This window comes from Chenopodium album, chromosome 10 (genome assembly GCF_948465745.1).
Source record: "Chenopodium album chromosome 10, dcCheAlbu1.1, whole genome shotgun sequence".
Classification (NCBI taxonomy): Eukaryota; Viridiplantae; Streptophyta; class Magnoliopsida; order Caryophyllales; family Amaranthaceae; genus Chenopodium; species Chenopodium album.
In genome coordinates, this window is record NC_137843.1 from 52,313,653 (window position 1) to 52,331,839 (window position 18,187).

At 36.9% G+C, this 18,187-nt stretch overlaps 2 pseudogenes across 1 annotated transcript in view; one reads left to right on the forward strand and one right to left on the reverse strand.

The window, feature by feature from the left end:
- Positions 1-585: 585 nt before the first annotated feature.
- Positions 586-2,993, forward strand: LOC145564086 (glycosyltransferase family 92 protein At1g27200 pseudogene; annotated as a pseudogene).
- A 498-nt stretch (positions 2,994-3,491) lies between these two features.
- LOC145564087 (protein COFACTOR ASSEMBLY OF COMPLEX C SUBUNIT B CCB4, chloroplastic-like) overlaps positions 3,492-18,187 on the reverse strand; it is a 34,385-nt pseudogene continuing 19,689 nt past the window's right edge. Inside the window, exons 7-9 of the transcript XR_014094739.1 lie at positions 16,164-16,247; positions 4,336-4,430; positions 3,492-3,736 (exon numbers count right to left, since the gene is read on the reverse strand). The product of XR_014094739.1 is annotated as a protein COFACTOR ASSEMBLY OF COMPLEX C SUBUNIT B CCB4, chloroplastic-like (transcript). The remainder of the gene's footprint in view (positions 3,737-4,335; positions 4,431-16,163; positions 16,248-18,187) is intronic.

Below are 18,187 nucleotides of genomic sequence, written 5' to 3' on the forward strand. Positions count from 1 at the left end.
TGTAAAACCTTGCATAAGTAGTAAACCCATAAAGAAACTTTCAAATTACCAAACCACCAACGAAAAAACTTGTAAAATAATTTTCCACGAAAAATGCAAGAAGGCATTAAATTATATAAAAATACCCTTGACTCACACCATAATATCTACATGACATAAGCATAAGAAACAACACAACTAATACCTTGCTCATCACATGAACTTGTTCATACCCAAAAATCAATTTTAATCATTTCTCAACTTACCCCTTAAAAGAATATTACAAGTCACCATCAATTTTGTAATACCAACTAGTAAACCCCAAAAAATTAAAAATTAATCCATTACCATATCATTAAAATTATCAGGACTTGGTAATAAATGCAATTATTAAAATATTTTTTTTAATATAAATAAAAAAAATCGGGTTTTAAATCCTCAAAACCACGAGGCCACGATGTTCTTCCCATGCTAAACATAAAGCTTAACCAAATAAAATTCTCCCAATCAAACAACTTTACTCACTAATCAAAACTCTCAAAGAATAGTAGCCAACATATAACGTTGGACCACCGATGATTCCCGTTCATGTACCTATTCCGCCACCAAAAAAACCCAGAGCACAAACTCAGTCTTTTTACTGAGTAGCAGTTTCGAACTCGCCTCCTATAACTCGGCTAAACCCGCAGCCTTAAACGCGTGTTTTTCTCTTATTTTCTCTCTCTTCTCTCCGACACAAAACACAACGAAACTCACCCGACCCACTGTCGGTCCAATATACCCAGATCCACATAAACTTTTTTTTTTTTTTTCTTTCACCATTAATCTTCAGATCTTCTTCTTTTGTCTCTCTTCTTAAATTCTGTGTTCTTTGAAAGAATTTTACACTAATTAAACTAACCAAAAAAATGGATGTTAGGAAGAGAAAACGGATACTTAAAACACCATTATCTTTAACACAGAATTTCTCAACAAGGTATATAATGGTGTGTTTTTGTTGCTTCTTGTTTCTTGTTTTTATTACTCGGGGTTATAATTTTGGATCCGGGACGTTTCGGCCTGCGCCGATCGTCCCGAAACTAGCCATAATTTCTTCATCTTCAATCAGTAGTAACTCAGTGCAGGATCTTTCTACCCAGAGAAAAGTTGAGATTGGTAGCAGTGAGAGTAAAAGTGATACTAGTAAGATTAAGATTATTAGTAATAGTAACAACAGTAGTGAAGGTGATGGTTTGTTCATGGGGTTGAGCATTGAGAGCAGAGTATTGTTTAATGATCATGTGTTGGTAATTTTACCAGCTAGTCAGAGTAAATCCTTACATCTGAAACTTCCTGAGAAAATTGACTGTGTTTACCCCCGGAAATCGGGTGTTAGTGTTGGAAAGAAAACTGTCAATCATCCCATGTTGTCAGTGGATGATTATGGGGATGGAAGGTGGTTGGTTCGGTGCCCGGTTCCGCCTGCGAATTACACGGCGGCTGTCGGGTTGAAGGGGAAATGGAAGAATGGGAAAGAAATTGAGTGGGAGATGGGGAGGGGGGATAAGAAGAGTGTTCAATTATGGGATATGGTGGCTTACGAGGCGGTATTCGATGGGGAGGATATGGCTGTTGTTTTTGTGAAGGGTTTGCAGCTGAAGTCAGACAGAGAATCGGAACCAACTCCATTTAGATGTCAATTTTGGAAGGAGGGTGAGGATTATGCGCTTACCACACAGGCTACCACTGCAGCACAGGAGACAATCAGGTGTCCCTTGCCTCCGGAATTGAAGGTGAAACCGTGGGATGGGGAAGAAGTTCGAGTTACAGTCGAGGTGACTTCCAAAGTGCCTGGAAGGTCCCATTTGACAGGTACGAAACGACAACTAGTACCATCAATAGCAAAATTACATCACAGCAGTAATAAGAATAATGTAAAGGGTAGGTCTAAACTTAAATATAAGCTCTGTGCTTGTACTATGGTTTGGAATCAAGCTGCATTTATTAGGGAGTGGGTAATGTACCATACTTGGCTTGGGGTTGACAGGTGGTTTGTTTATGATAATAATAGCGATGACGGCTTAAAGGATGTGATCGATGAGCTGAATGCTGAAAATTATGATGTGAATAGGCACACTTGGCCATGGATTAAGTCTCAGGAGGCAGGGTTCTCACACTGTTTGTTGAGGGCCAGAGATCAGTGTCAATGGGTTGCATTCTTTGATGTGGATGAGTTTTATAATTTCCCACCTCCAAAACCCAGGCAAAACTCAACCATTGTTTACCGTGGACCAAACGCTCTTCAAAAAGTAGTGGAGCATGTTTCAGCACGACAGCGAACAGTAGGTGAAATCAGAACAGATTGTCATAATTTTGGACCCTCAGGGCTAAAGAAAACTCCGGCAGAGGGACTGATGTTAGGGTATACTTGCCGGCTTAAGGGCCTTGAGAGGCATAAGTCAATTGTTAGGCCTGATGCTGTTGATGATAGTCTTCTGAATCAAGTTCATCATTTCAAGCTGAAAAAGGAGTTCAAGAAGCTAAATTTTCATCGGGCTGTGATAAACCACTACAAGTACCAAGCCTGGGACAACTTTAAAGCAAAATTCTATAGAAGGGTTTCAACCTATGTTGTTGACTGGCAAGAGAATCAGAATGAAAATTCAAGAGATAGGGCACCTGGATTGGGGACAGAAGCTATTGAACCGCCCAATTGGCCCCAGAAGTTCTGTGAGGTTTGGGATACCAGGTTAAGGGACTTTGTTCTGTCTAACCTGGCTGATCGGAATACAGGGTTGCTCCCATGGCAGAAGTCTGTTCAATGACCAAGGTCAAGATGCCTGCAGTTCATCTACATTTGTAAAACATAAAAGCGACACACTAATTCTTTTTTCCCCCTTATTTATTGAACCTATTTCTTGTGCATGTTTTGTAGAGAAGCCATAGATTAGTTACAATTTTTACCTAGGCATATTAGAGAGGTATTAAGTACCTCTCTTATTTAATTTTTTTTTTTTTTTTTTTTTTTTTTTTTTTTTTTTTTTTTCTGTTTTTCTTCCTCATCTGCTGATGTATGTAATCTTCTGGAAGATTTACTGGATTAATTTGTAATACAGTGCAGAGCTTTTTGAATCCAAAGAATAATCACATACTTGGTAGTAATCTTCTGAACTAAGTCCACTTTACAAACAGTGCAGAGCTTTTTGAATCCAAAGAATAATCACATACTTGGTAGTAATCTTCTGAACTAAGTCCACTTTACAAACAGTGCATTGTTTGAGCATTTTGTTCAAACTACTGAATGTCAGTTGCAGTCCTGAATTCAATGGCTCAAAGCAGTGCTTTGTGAATTGTAATTCTGTACTGCAACTACAAGTGTGCATGAAGAAAAAACTGCTTTCTGACACAGATATTAGACATGGAGAACTCACTTCCCCAAATTTTACAGAGTAATTTCTATCTGATAATATATCTGGGGGCAAAATCAAGTTTAACATTAAGTACTGAATGAATCATTGCAAACATCTAGAGAATAAACAGAAAATAGATAATTAGCACTTCTTGGAAAATGTATCAGCGGCTGTGTATTCTGTTAATCTATTTTAAACTAATTGAGAAATCAACCAATGTGGAAGCCCATGTACACAAGATTCGGAAACTCACAGTTAATGGTAATATACAAAGAAAATTGAATGAACTATATACTTCTCCTTTGACGTATTTCTGAGACGGGATACTGATGTTCCCTGCGACACCTATGAGACATCGGGACCAGAATCTGCCAAAAAAGGTTATTTGATTACTGACTCATATTTGACATTAGAAAATATAAAGTTGAGGTATTTCCATTTCTGGAAGAAGCTAAAGTTACCATCATGGTCAATTACTCAATTAATAAACTTTAACAGAAACTTTGAGCTTAGTAAGCAAAAATGACTAAGGGCACTCAGTATAGCTGTTTAAACGATTTGTTAAATAACTCAGATAAGGTAATTAAACTTAATCCACTGAAAAGGCAGACAGTAATCACTTCCCTGCTTGTCAAAAACCAATCCAGACCATATAAAAAGCTCCACAACATCCTAAAATTCATCTTATTCAAATCAGGAGCTACATGACAATGACATTTTCCTTTCTGTTATTTTTTCTTATTGCACATTAATAGTCGGCAAAAAAAAGACAAAAAAAGGAAAAAAAAAAAAAAAAGAAGGTTCACAGCATTGTCTGCTCAATATCATCTCAATGTTTGGGGGCTATCTATTCTAGTGGCCTGCTTATTTGAGCAGTGGAAAAAAGAAAAAGTACCTTGCCTATAGGCTTCAGTAACTAGCATCCATACAAATTACTGCGCCACAATTCATGGAGAATACACATTACCATTATCGACCTGTATCTGGAGTCATTAGTGCATCCCCAGTCACAGACTTCGTCAATGTAGCATCCAATTTGTCACCAATTAATGATATCCATGCCTATAACCAATAGCAGAGACGTTGACTTAGGAAATTATAAGATCACTGAAACATTAGCTGGAAAGAATATTAAAAAAATAATATTAATAATCAATGCCAAATTATCAACAACTGCTAAAAGGGACAAATAAAACATTATTACTAAATAATCCCTTGAGCAAATTGTATACTTGTATGTGAGTTGGATGATGACATGGAGTTGAGGAATCTTAATGATCAAAACAATATGTAAGAGTGATCCTAAAAGGTTTTCCTTATATTAGTAATATATGGTTCCATTTCGAAGGTATTCGAAAGAAAATTTGTCAGTATCCAATAACTTAGCAGTTAAAAGGAATACTGCCAATACTTGACTCCACAACTTCTTGGGAGTACGTTTATCCTTCTACCACTAGGTATGAAAACTAGAAGAAAAAGGTAGAAAAAATAAAGAGTAAAAACAATATACACCAATCCTCTTGAAATTCAAAAGCCATCTTCCCCCATAAGTTCCTAATTCATACTTCACATCACCCTCTCAAATTGATCATCCGCCTCATAACCCATCATGATGTTAATAGACCTCCCTATCAATTCCTCTTAGACACCAAAATCAAAATACAAGCACCATAATGATACATACAAAGGCCAAAAAGTTTTATTTTTTTCTTTTTTTTTTTAAGAAAAAACTCAACATCTAAGGGTTTGTTTGGCATCACTATGGTTTTTTGTTTTTTGGTTTTTTATTTTTTAAAATCATATGATATACTCCATCCGTTTCATAATATTAGTCCCATATACTATTTTGGGCGTTTTAAAAAGATATACCCATATTGAATATATTTCATGTATAACTTGATTTTTTTTGGAACTAATAAGTTGTGGATTGATGACATGATTTTAAGTAAGGAAATCTTTATCTTAAATTATGCAATTATTACTTGTACTTTCCTAATAAAAATTTGAAAAAGTTAAATAAGGTAAACTACTTATGAATTATATTGTAATTTAATGTTAGATTCCAAATATATTTCTTTTCTTATTTTATGTGAATGATTCCATATGGGACTAACATTATGAAACGGAGGGAGTATACCATATAATGAATAAAAAATTAGTCAAACTTAATAAAATCATAATAATTTTGAAAACTGACAACAGAAAAGTGAAAACATCTTTTTTTTGTTTCCTATTTTTGGTTTTAAAAAAAAACTGAAAACTGGAAACAAAAAACAATGCCAAATAAGCCCTAAAAGTATAGTTCTAGGTTTCTACTGTCCATGATTGCTTTCTTGAAAACCTGCTCTCTCTACGTTTTTTAATCTTTTTGTCTACTTCATAGTATTCAATCAAACTAGTTAACATTGTGTGTGTGTGTGTGTGGGGGGGGGGGGGGGGGGGAAGGGGGTGAATAGAGTAAAGTTACAAATTGCTAACTCAAGTACTCCCTCTTTTTTAAAGTGTTACACTTATTAAATGCGGCCGTTTTCATATAAGTGTTGCACTTCCTTTAACAAAACTACATTTATAATTTTTTTCATACTCCAACTACCCTACTTTCCTCTTGTTATATTTAAGTCGATTAAATTGCCTAAAAATATATGCCGGTCAAAGTATAACACTTAAAAAAAAAATGGAGAAGTAAATTTAAAAGTATTATATAGAGGAGAAACAAATATGGTACATCCCAGAAAAACAATAAATACTCTTTTATTGAATTTGGAGTATAACTTTTCTTAAGTTATTTTTTCCATATCCTTGTATTTTTCTCTCATTTTTGCTCTCTAATTCAATGACTAATATATTGAAGAAAAATTTCCTATACATTACTGTATGATTCACATCTTGATAACATACCTATCCTATTATATATAACCTTTCAACTTGATCATTCGTCCAATCACTATTTGAGTATGAGAGCTATTAGGTGAGAGTAGAGTGCATATGAATGATGTAGCTACTGAGTACAAGTGTTATGCTATTTATAATATCAGCTAAGATGCCTAACCCTAGCTAATAATGCCGTTAAAAGCCGCTAACAACTTCCCTAAAATATAGGAAACCGTTGCCTAACCCTAGCTAATAATGCCGTTAAAAGCCGCTAACAACTTCCCTAAACTATAGGAAACCGTTGCCTAACCCTAGCTAATAATGCCGTTAAAAGCCGCTAACAACTTCCCTAAAATATAGGAAACCGTTGCCAGATGAAGTCTTGGACTTATCTTCTTGTTGAAGATCTTTCTGGATAGAATTTGAATTATGTAGGTTAATTACGGTGCTGGGAAATAGCTGCAATACCATTGTGGGCCTTGGTCCATCCTTATCTTTCGCTGAATTAGCTACAGGATCGTCCGTCGTTGATTGTCGTCGTGTGTCAGGATGAGCTTGAAAATCAGCTTGACTATTGCGATGCTTTTGAATCTTTTGTCGAGCTTTTGAATCTTTTGCTTTGAACTATTTCTGTTTTTCTGTACTATTTACTATGTCTTGTTTTCTACGCACTTTTGAACAATCTGCTAGTGTTGTAGTTTTTACCGGTTGTCGTGGGACAACCAGTCTTTATTTGCAAATTTTATGAACCCTGCAAGAACTTTGTGCTGCGCATATATGAAAAATATCTTGTGTTTTATTGCTTTAGTTAACGTGCATACAACCTTAGTAAGATAAGTACAAGCTTTTAATCAAAATGCGAAAAATTTTCTAAGTTCAAATTTTCAACAATCGTACTATCAATTTGATACACTTAGTAACTTTGAAAAGTAGGCAAAGATCTCAAAAATAATTAGGTGCTTGTACATGGGTGTTACCCCCAATATCTGATGTCACACACAGTTCGCCAAGCTCGACGTCTATAGTGAGATATTCTTGTGCCATGGCAATGAACTGTCTTTGGTCGGGACTGATGTTCCGTCGTGTCTCGTCCAGATATGGCGTTAGGGCTTGGCCGTTGGCGTTTTTGCCAATGACCCTTCGATGCCTAATCGTTGTCCAAAATGTAAAATTGAATTGTAAATAAACTTTAAGACTTAAGATCGAGCGTTTGTACCTTGGATCTTTACCTAGAAGTTAAGATGTGTCGCGTTCTAGCTTCGAGGAACGACCTTACCTTCTTTGGAAATAAGTCTGTATGCCCTTTTACCTAAGACGTCAAGGATGTGATATAGTCCTTCCCACGTCGATTCTAGCTTGCCATCTGTTGGATCTTTGGTGTTTGGAAGACTTTCCTCGACACCCAATCTCCTATTCTGAATACTTTGGCTTTGACGTTCTCGTTGAAACTTCGTGCGACGATTTGCTGTTGTGCTGCCATTGTGATGTACGTTGCTTCCCTTAACTCTTCTGAAGTGTCAAGGTCGGACGACAGCTCTATGTTGTTTTGATCAGTCATCATGAGGCCATATGTTGCTGTCGGGATACGTACTTCAGATGGTAGGACTGCGTCACACCCGTAAACAAGGGAGAACGGATTTTTCCTGTCGACGTCCTTGGAGTTGTTTTGTTTGCCCAGAGGACCGAGAGGAGTTCTGCAACCCACTTTCCTTTTGCCTCCTTGAGTCGTTTCTTTGATGATTGGATGATCGTCTTATTGCTCAACTTGGCCTGGCCATTAGCTTGTGGGTATCTTGGTGTGGATGTGCAGTGTTTGATGTTCCACTTCTCGCAGAATCGTCTCGTTTTGTCACTTATGAATTGCGACCTGTTGTCACAGACGATTTCAGAGGGGATTCCGAACCTGCAAATTATGTTATTCCATAAAAATGAAATGACTTCTTTATCACGTACCTGAGTGAACGAGTCAGTCTCGATCCACTTTGAAAAGTAGTCGGTTAGTGCGAGCATGAAGACCTTCAGGAGCTACCGATAGCTTTCCTACTATGTCCATCCCCCATTTCATGAAGGCCATAGGCACAGCGTAGGATGTAACATTTCAGATGGCTTGTGCGTTGTCCTCACAGCTGTCGCACTTCACCACATAAGCTTCTACGTCTTTCTTCAAGGTTGGCAATGACACTATATTTGACGACACGCAATTGGACGACATGCAATCGTCTTCCCTCGCAAGGACTGCACTGACGGACGTCGTGCTTACTGCTAGGTACAATTGAAGTGTCTCGTGTTCTTTTGGCTTGGACAGGAGTGGTAGTGATGCCATGTATTGCTTAAAGTCCTACAAAGCCTTTTCATGTTTTTCCTCGGGATGTCGTTGAACAGGCAACATTTGTCGGATGACTTGGATATGAACCTGTTTAATGCTGCGACGTGTCCTTTGAGCTTTTGTACCTACTTAATGTTCCTTGGGGATGAAATGATTATCGCTTTGATTTGATCAGGACTTGCTTCGATACCTCTCTGGGTCACGATGTATCCTAAAAATTTTCTTGCAGAGACTCCAAAAGAATAATTAGTATGGTTTAGTTTCATATCATACTGTCTTAGGATGTCGAAGGATTGCTTGAGGTGTTCGATGTGGTCATCAACGTTCTTGGATTATACCAACATGTCGTCGATGTACACCTCCATTGCATCTCCTAACTGCTCCTTGAACATCTTGTTGACGAGCCGTTGGTACGTCGCTCCTGTGTTCTTCAAGCTGAACAACATGACTTTGTAGCAATAGATTCCTTTGTCCGTCATGAAGGATGTCTTCTTTTGAACGTCCAAGTGCATTAGTATTTGGTTGTATCAAGAATATGCGTCCATGAATGTGAGCAGTTCGTGCCCAGCAGTTGCGTCGACCATTGTGTCGATGTGCGGCAGGGGAAATGGATCTTTTGGGCATGCCTTGTTCAAATCGATGAAGTCTATGCATACTCTCCATTTTCCATTCTTCTTGCTGACTACCACAACATTTGCTAACCAGGAGGGGTATTTAACTTATCTTATTTTTCCAGTTTCGATCAGCTTTTGCACTTCGTCGTTGATCACCTGATTTCTTTCAGGTGCAAATTTTAGTCGCTTCTGCTTGACTGTTAGTGGTTAGGTCGATGTTTAGCTTGTGAGTGATCACGTCGGGGCTAATACCTGTCATATCCTCATGCGACCAAGCAAAGCAATCTGCATTAGCTTGAAGAAATTCAATGAGTTCAGACCGTATACCTGGGTCGAGCGATGCCCTAATTCGGACAGTCTGCTAGTGTGCTGGGTTTGCTGGGATCCAGCATCACTTAGTCGATTGCTTGTTCGTCGGGCTCTTCTGACGCTGGTCCTTGCTGTAATTGTTATACCGTCCTTTTGGATGGTTTAAAGGTGGAGCTATAGCAATTCTTGGCTTCTTGCCTTTCTCCTTTGATTTCTTACATGCCCCACTTGGTTGGGAATTTGATTGTTTGATGGTACGATGAGGGAACGTCCTTCATCCTATGAATCCAGGGACGACCGATGATGGCATTGTAGGCTCACGGGCAATCTAAGATGTTGAAGCGCGTTGACGGGTTGACACCTTGAGCATATGTAGGCAGCAGAATCTCTCCACTTGTGTTGAGGTCTTCTGCGCTGAAACCTACAAGAACAGTTCACCTTCTAACGTTTATAATGTCGATTCCCATATCTTCCAAATTGCTTTTGAAGAGGATGTTGGCTAAGCTTCCTCTGTCAACTAGCATTCTCCGCAGCACGCAGTTGCCAATTGTTAAAGATATTACCAAAGAATCATGATGCTCTTCGTGGTAGTCTCCTAAAGTCGCAGTCGTCGAAGGAGAGTACCATTGCTTCTAAGGCTTTGTCTTTGTTTGATCTCGCGTCTTTCGGAACAGCTTCCTCGGGGGTACCTGTTCTTGCTATTTTCTTTGCTGCTAAGTATGTTAATCCACAAATATCAGATCCACCAGAGATAACATTGACTATCTTAGAGATCGTCGCGGCTTTAGGAGGCTGCTGGGACTGCTGGGGCGACACCTCTTTGTTATTTGATTTGCCTTTTTCCATCAGCTCCTTTCGATGACCTTTCTTCAAGAGGAAGGCTATTGGGCATTCACCATGCCCCTGATGTCGACGCAGAATCTATACTCAGCAATGTCGGGGTATGCGTCAGCATCTTGCTTCTGGGACCTCTCAAAAGAAATTTGTACATCGTTAGCTTTAACAACATTATTGACATTGTTTACCAAACCTAGCTGTCATAGGGTCTACGACGCCATTTTTTCTTGTCATCATAGTACGAAAATGCGGTTTCGGTCGCGATAGCGAAAACGGTCGCGTAATTCGGTATCGGAATTGATGCGTTGATCGCGGATCGTATCACGGTTATCGCGTAAGAATTCAAATTATATTTACATTTTAAACTCTGTATTTTTACAATGGTTTTTCTCATAAATTTAGAAAATCTTATATTCTTATAGAAGTATACTGTTGTATTTCCTTTTTTACTACTATATAATCTTACACCGCTCTTTATATTTAAAATTAAAATCCTTTTTTTTTAGTGTGGGGCCTTGGTAGTAAATTAGTAATTGAAAAAAGGGGAAGAGAAGGGGTGGGGGGTCACGTGGGATGTGAGATAAGAAAAAAGTAAGTAGTGGGGTCTGGTCAATTTCAAAAGGGGATAAAAAGTGATGTATGATAACCGGTTGTACCCCATTTTATTTAAAGAAAACTAGACTTTTATGGAGAATTCAGAACCCCTCGCCGGAAAAAATGTCTACAGAGCTTTAAACTCGGAGATTTTTCTTCGGAAATTCGTTGGTAATGTTTGATGCAGCTGAATTTCACTTTAAAACGGTCGTATCGCCTGAAATCGCAGAGTATTGTAAAGCAGCGTGCTGTATCGGTAAATATCGGAACGACAGCTTCAAAATCCGATACGTAGACGATTCGCAACGTAACGGTCGAGTTTTTGAACCATGCTTGTCATTAGATCGGCTGCTAGGTGCGGGCGAGGGCTTGATGCCTTTTCTAATAGCGATGTCATCTTCTAGTCGCATCCGAGGTAGGGCGCGAGTCCTGACTTCTTCAAAGGTCATGCAAGGATACTTGGTTAGTTCTTTGTAAAGCTTCGAATCTAGCGACAGTCCTCTTTTGAAGGCTTTATGGCTGTTTAGACGTCATATCCTTTGATGCCGATCATTTCCTTGTTGAACCTACTGAAGTATGACTTGATGGACTCGCCATTTGTTTGGACGACGCGATACAGGTCGCTTGTCTGCTTTTCAACTTTGCAACTGATGTTAAACTTGACCCGTTACACAAAGTTTGAAAATTAGTAATGGAACCACGTTTGATATCACCACATCCATTCAAGGGCAGGCCCCATAAGGGTAGCTCCAAAAGATTTGCAGAGGACCATTATTGCTTGTAATGGTTGACATGCTCCAACGGGCACGTACTTCCATCATAGAGCGACGCTGGAGGAGGAATGTTAAGCCTTTTGGGGATGTCAGCCATTGCTATTTATTCTACGAAAAACGACGCAACGAAATCACCAGGTTCTTTGGTCAGGTCAGGACTGGTTCGCCGGGCAACCTCGTCAGCGCACGGAGGAGCTTGGCGTTTTGAGCCTCGAGTTGTCGGGTCTGCTTCGTCATCATCCTCTTGATCGGTGCGCTCGACATCGTCTTCCTCATCATCACCACCCGATTCATCTTTGGAGTCCAGGTCCATCATGGAGGGGACGTCATTGGTGTTGCGACGCCGACATAGCATATGTGGGTGTCGACGGTCTTCTGGCTTTCCTCTATAAGTCGTGCGTTCTCCGCTTTTTGCTGTGCGAGCTCCTCTTTAGTCTTGCAGATTTTCTCTATGAGCTGATCGATGGTCATGTTTCCTTCTAAAGAAAACATGAAAGACGGTTGACCTATTAAGAGGCAAGTTTATGGGATTTTTGAATGAAAATCTAGTCGTCGGCCCCATGGTGGGCGCCAAATTGTTTATGCCAAATTTCGCCTAAAGGCGACCTAAGGTTGGGACGTTCAACGGCTAGAGAGTTAACTATAAAGAATAAATCAAAGGTTGAAACAATATAGAAACAAGGTGTTTTGATGACACAGAAAACCCAAATGCGGGAAAAACTGCGGGCGGGTGCAAGACCACCGTTTCACTATGAATAACTTTGAATATACAGAGTATGAGAGCTATTAGGTGAGAGTAGAGTGCGTATGAATGATGTAGCTACTGAATACAAGTGTTATGCTATTTATAATATCAGCTAACATGCCTAACCCTAGCTAATAATGCCGTTAGAAGCCGCTAACAACTTCCCTAAAATATAGGACAACTGTTGCCATACAAAGTCTTGGACTTATCTTCTTGTTGAAGATCTTTCTGGATAGAATTTGAATTATGTAGGCTAATTACGTTGCTAGAAATAGCTGCAGTATTATCGTGGGCCTTGGTCCATCCTTATCTTTCACTGAATTAGCTACAGGATCGCCCGACGTCGTTCGTCTTCGTGCATCAGGACGTGCTTGAAAATTAACCATAACAATAAGTATCTCAAACTTTCAACTAGCTCTTGTATAAAGTCGTCTCGATCAATTTCCTTTTCTCCTACTTTTGTCAACTTTATCCCCTATGTTAATCGGACACGGCAAAATCGCGAAATGTCCGTGTGTGGACACGACACGACACGGACACGTGTTCAACCCTTCACTGTGCACTCAGACACTTCCATTAAGAGCAGAGAGGAAAAAAACATGAAAGAAAAACACATCTAGTTGGAAGACCACCATTGATATGGAAAAGATTGCCATTTGTTAGGAGAATTTACGGAGAAAAAAATTAAAATAAAAAAATAGGGTTGGACGTATTGAAAAGTTTAAACCTTTAATAATATATTCCCTTCGTTTTATTTTATTTTATTTTATTTATTTATTTATTTATTATTTTGCTACGGTTGGGATTGCGAGTTTTAGAAGGTTTAATAAAATAAAATATTTGTGGGGTAGATAAGGTTATTACTTCCTCCGTTAATGGTTTATTGCAACAAAGGGGTAGCGCGCGGACTCCAAGACAAAACTTTTAAGCTTGATTGTTAAAAAAATAAGGGCATGTAATTAAATATTAATAAAAAAAAAAATCAAAAACCAAGAACCACCTAACCCAAAACCACCACCGAAACTCAAAACAACCACCACCAAACCCAGAATAACCACCACCAAAACCACTGAAATTCACCTAACCAGCACCGAAACTCAGAACAACCACCACCGAACCCTGAACCACCACACCAAAACCATTGAAATCCACCACGATGAACCACCGAAACCCTTCCATGAAGCACCGAAACCACCCCCATGAACCACCAAAATCAGTGACGAACCACCAAATCCTACGAACCACCCCCATAACCATCCAAGAACCCACCTCAAAACCACCCACAAATCATCCAATTAAGATCCCAACCCACGATTCCACAAACAACCCAAGAACCCACCCCAAAACCACCAGCAAACCACCCAAGAACCCACTCCAATTTAGCTAAACTACTTCGATCCAAACAAAAATTCGTTCAATTAGATCTATGGAGGAGAGAGAAAGATAATTGGGAAGATGATGAGGGAGGAGAGAGAAATATCTATGGTGATGATGGAGTAGGAGAGAGAAAGATCTATGGTGAAGAATCTGGAGATGATGAAGGAAGAAGATGATGTGGGTGGGTAAGGTGTTGGAGGAGGAAAGAGAAATTTGATTATTAGTTAAATTTTAGATCTTCAATTAGATAAGATTAGTTTTTAATTAAATATGATTTCACTAGGTAATTGAGGTTATGAAATTTTGAGTAAGGGTATTTTTGTAATTTTATTTAAAAAAAGTTACTATAAATGGAAAAATTTGGAAATGTTGCAATTAAAGCTTAGCATCCATTTATAGTAATTGTTGCAATTAACCGTTAAGAGAGGAAGTATTTTATTGAAAAGTAAAGTGGTGAGAGGAGTGGGGACCATTGGTCCATTGGAGGAGTGAAAAATGATAAAGTAAGACCCCGTTTATTTAGTCTTATTTTTGTTGAACTGAAATTATTTTAACTCAACTAAAATTAATTTTAATAAACTGAAATTAATTTTACTGAACTTAAATTATTTTTATTGATTTCCTATTATATTTCTTTTTTGAAGTTATTGATTTTTACTGAATATTATTTTTTTAAAGTAAAGTGAACAAGACCTAGGAGAGAGTAGGGACATTAGTGAGTATAGATATATTATTAAATTGTAAGGGATTTTCAAAAAAGGAAGTGTAGCTTTTTTTAAAAAAAAAAACAAAAATAGCAAGTGTAGCATTTTAAAAAAAAGAGGGAGTATAATTTATTTACAAAAATTTAAGTGACGTATTGACGTGTCCCCATACTCGTGTCCAAATATCAGACACAATCCCGTGTCCTAAAATTTTGGAACTTGCCGATCGGACTCCCGTTCATGAGTCCATGTAACATAGTTTATCCCTATTGCAATGGAATGCTTATAAGTTTGCACAAAACCATTTTAATCTTCTCATGAATCCCTTTGCATACTTCTGGGAAATAAAAATTTCATTCTTCATTGGCTCACTTCTATGTCAAAAATGAAAGTCATAAGATGACCACCTGTCATTTGTCATTTTGAATTCCTTGCACAATGCTGCCTTGAAATCATCAAATATAGTATGACTATTGCAGATGGACAATATATCATCAATTTATAGGCTAACTATAAGAACATATCCCCATTTTTGTTCACTTAGACTCGATGAGCATATGGACACTTGGTAAACCATTGCATAAATATTAATCAATGCATGCATTCCATAAATGAGGATTTGCTTTTAGCCATAAAACTGTCTCTTTTAATAGGACATAATCATGAATTGATAAGATAACTTTATCTCCCTCAATCACAAAACATTCTTATTGAAAGTTTAAATCTATGAATATTACAATTTGTGTTTTAACTAGACTCATGAATATTTATAATTAAAACTGTGAAATAGTATTAAAATGACAAAAGTTGGATAAGGAAAATATATTCACCAACTTTGTACAAAAATCTAGTTGGATGTTTTTGTTGGGCTTGTCAGCAATATATGGAGATACCTAAAGAATCTCATCTGTGCACTACAAAAAGAATTATGAGGTATATTATGGATACTTTAGATTTTGGAATGTTTTATTCTTATGGAGATGAAGCAAAATTGTTTGTTTACTCTAATAGTGATTGGGTCGATGATCAATATTAAAGAAAAAGTACAACGCGATATTCACTTTATCTAGGTTTACAGTTAATACTTGGATTTCTAAAAAACTGCCAATGGTGGCATTATCAAGTTGTGAAGCAATATATATAAGTATAAACAGCTTCATTTGGAGTACGTGAAGCATTGTGGTTATAAATATCATGCAAGAACTTAGGCCTTACCCAATATATGTTGACAAAGTGTCAGCAACAAAACTTGCTAAAAGTCTGGTTCAACATGGGAGAAGCAAACATGTTGACACACAGTTTCATTTTCTTGGAGACCAAGGAATAATCATTTAAATACGTTTAGGTATGGGTGACTAAATTCAAAGAAGGAGATCTCAAGTGAAAAATAATACAATTCTTTCACAGATGTGTGTATCAGCCATAATTTTTATCAAGCTATCTACAGACATCAATCCATCACTAAGAATCGAATTAGTTATTTGTGTTAAGCTGTCCACAACCTCTAATCAGTAATGCTTCTGCCATTTGCAAATTTGTGGAGTTTGAAATGTACGTTGGCATGTATTCTTATTGAACAGTAAAACACATACAAGAACCTCAACATACAGTGAAAATGGAGAGCTTATAAAATAGAAAAACACACCTGGTCAGGAGTGGAAAACCCCCTTATTGTATCACCACCTATAACTGCAATTCCTTTGTTCCCCAGTGGCTGCAAAATGACAGCCTGTTCAGCAGAAACAGTTAGAAGGAATTTATTTGATAGGATTTAGAGTGCCAGCTAATATGCAATCAACCCACAACAACACAATGAACAGGCAAGCAATTAATAGAGAACTAACAATGAAGAAATAAGCAAAAGAAATGGAGACAATGATACTGTGGGAAAACCCAAGAATTGGGAGAAAAAATCCCACCTTACACTATGTAGTATTGATGATGAATGAAAATGAGATTACAAGCATGAATAATATGATATTCAAATGCTCTCACAAAACCTCCCTCAATACCTCTCAAAGTGTTTAATATTATTGTGAATACCTAAAATAAGACTAAGGCAATATATATAGTCTAGGGATTAAAGCCAATCCGACGGCTAGGATTACACCATATCGCAAAAACGGACTAAACCGAGCTGCTGAAACAGGGACCCTGAGGTTCAGGCGAACCACTCAATCAGTTCGGGTCCAGTGAGTCACTGCACTTCATGGTTCTGGCGAGCCTTCTCTATTTCTTCACAATTGATATTACACCTTATGCCTCCATTGAATCGATCTTTCTCTTCCCAATCCTAACATTATTCTCTAAAGATACTGTTCTGAATTTGCACTAACAAGCCAGGGTTAGAGCCCTTTGCATTTACGTAATATGTCTCCAAGGGAGTTGAAGTGCCATATGTTAAATAAAATAAGACAATATTGTAATTGAAAATTTATTCTATGACCCAAATGAAAAGGCACAAGGCCCACAACAGATCCTCTCAAACATCGCAATTTCTACGTTACTCATACCATGCCAGGTTTATAAAATTTATGTTATTTTCATATTAACTTCTTATTATTTCAATTTATACATGTACTAGTTTATGTCCCGTGCAATGCACGGATTTACCAAATTTATAATTAAGATAATTTTATTTCAAGTTTTTCAACAATTTTTTTTTATGAATTTTTACTCTTTATAAAAGTATGACAAAAAGTTAATATTCTTTAAAAAAAATAAAAAAATACGTCGTTATAAATTTTAGGTTGTATACTTGTATATATACCCATATGATATATATAAACTTTGTACAAATTTATATTAAATATTATGCATATCAATTTAATAATAATATTTTGCTTAAAATTTCTATAAGTTGTTGCAAAATGTTTTATTATTGAATTTGGAAGGGAAATATTATGCACTTATGCTATATAAAATATATGGAAGATTTGGAATAGTAATTAACTTGAATGTATATATATATTGGTAAAGTAGGAAACAAAATATTATAGTGAATTAGATATATTTAGATATAGTGTAACAATTATAATTAGAAGAAGAATTTGGAAAGAAAAAAAAGGCGGGAATTTTTTTTATTACATAGTGACATGTGTCATTTAATATTCGCCTTTAGTATAAGTTTATTGATATGTTATTTTGAAATAAGTAAATGTTTTTTATACTTGCATTTTTTTTTTTTTTTTTTTTTTATATTCAACTTCGATCATTTCAGTGTACTCCAATTCTATAAAATTCATGTTATTTTGATATGAACTTATTATTTCAATTTATATATATGTTATTTTTAAATAAGTACATGTTAATATGTTATTTCATTCTTACATGCTTTATTTTATACATGTTGTTGAAGTAAATAAGTAAATAACATACTGTTTTAGCAAAATAACACAAGATTTAAGCAAAATAACATAATGTTTAGGCAAAATAACTCAAACATAATTGGTATCCAGGAGTATATAATACTAACTCCTCAAACATTAAGAAACACAAAGTACACCAGTTGGCTATATGCAGTGCCAATCAGCAACTAAACCAATTCCTCCATAAAGCACTTAACATGACGAAGTCTAAATTATGCCAACATTTCTGTTCAGCAACATGAGAACTTGAGAAGTCATTTCTTTTGGAAAATCAACATTAAGACAAACAAAATATCTAGAA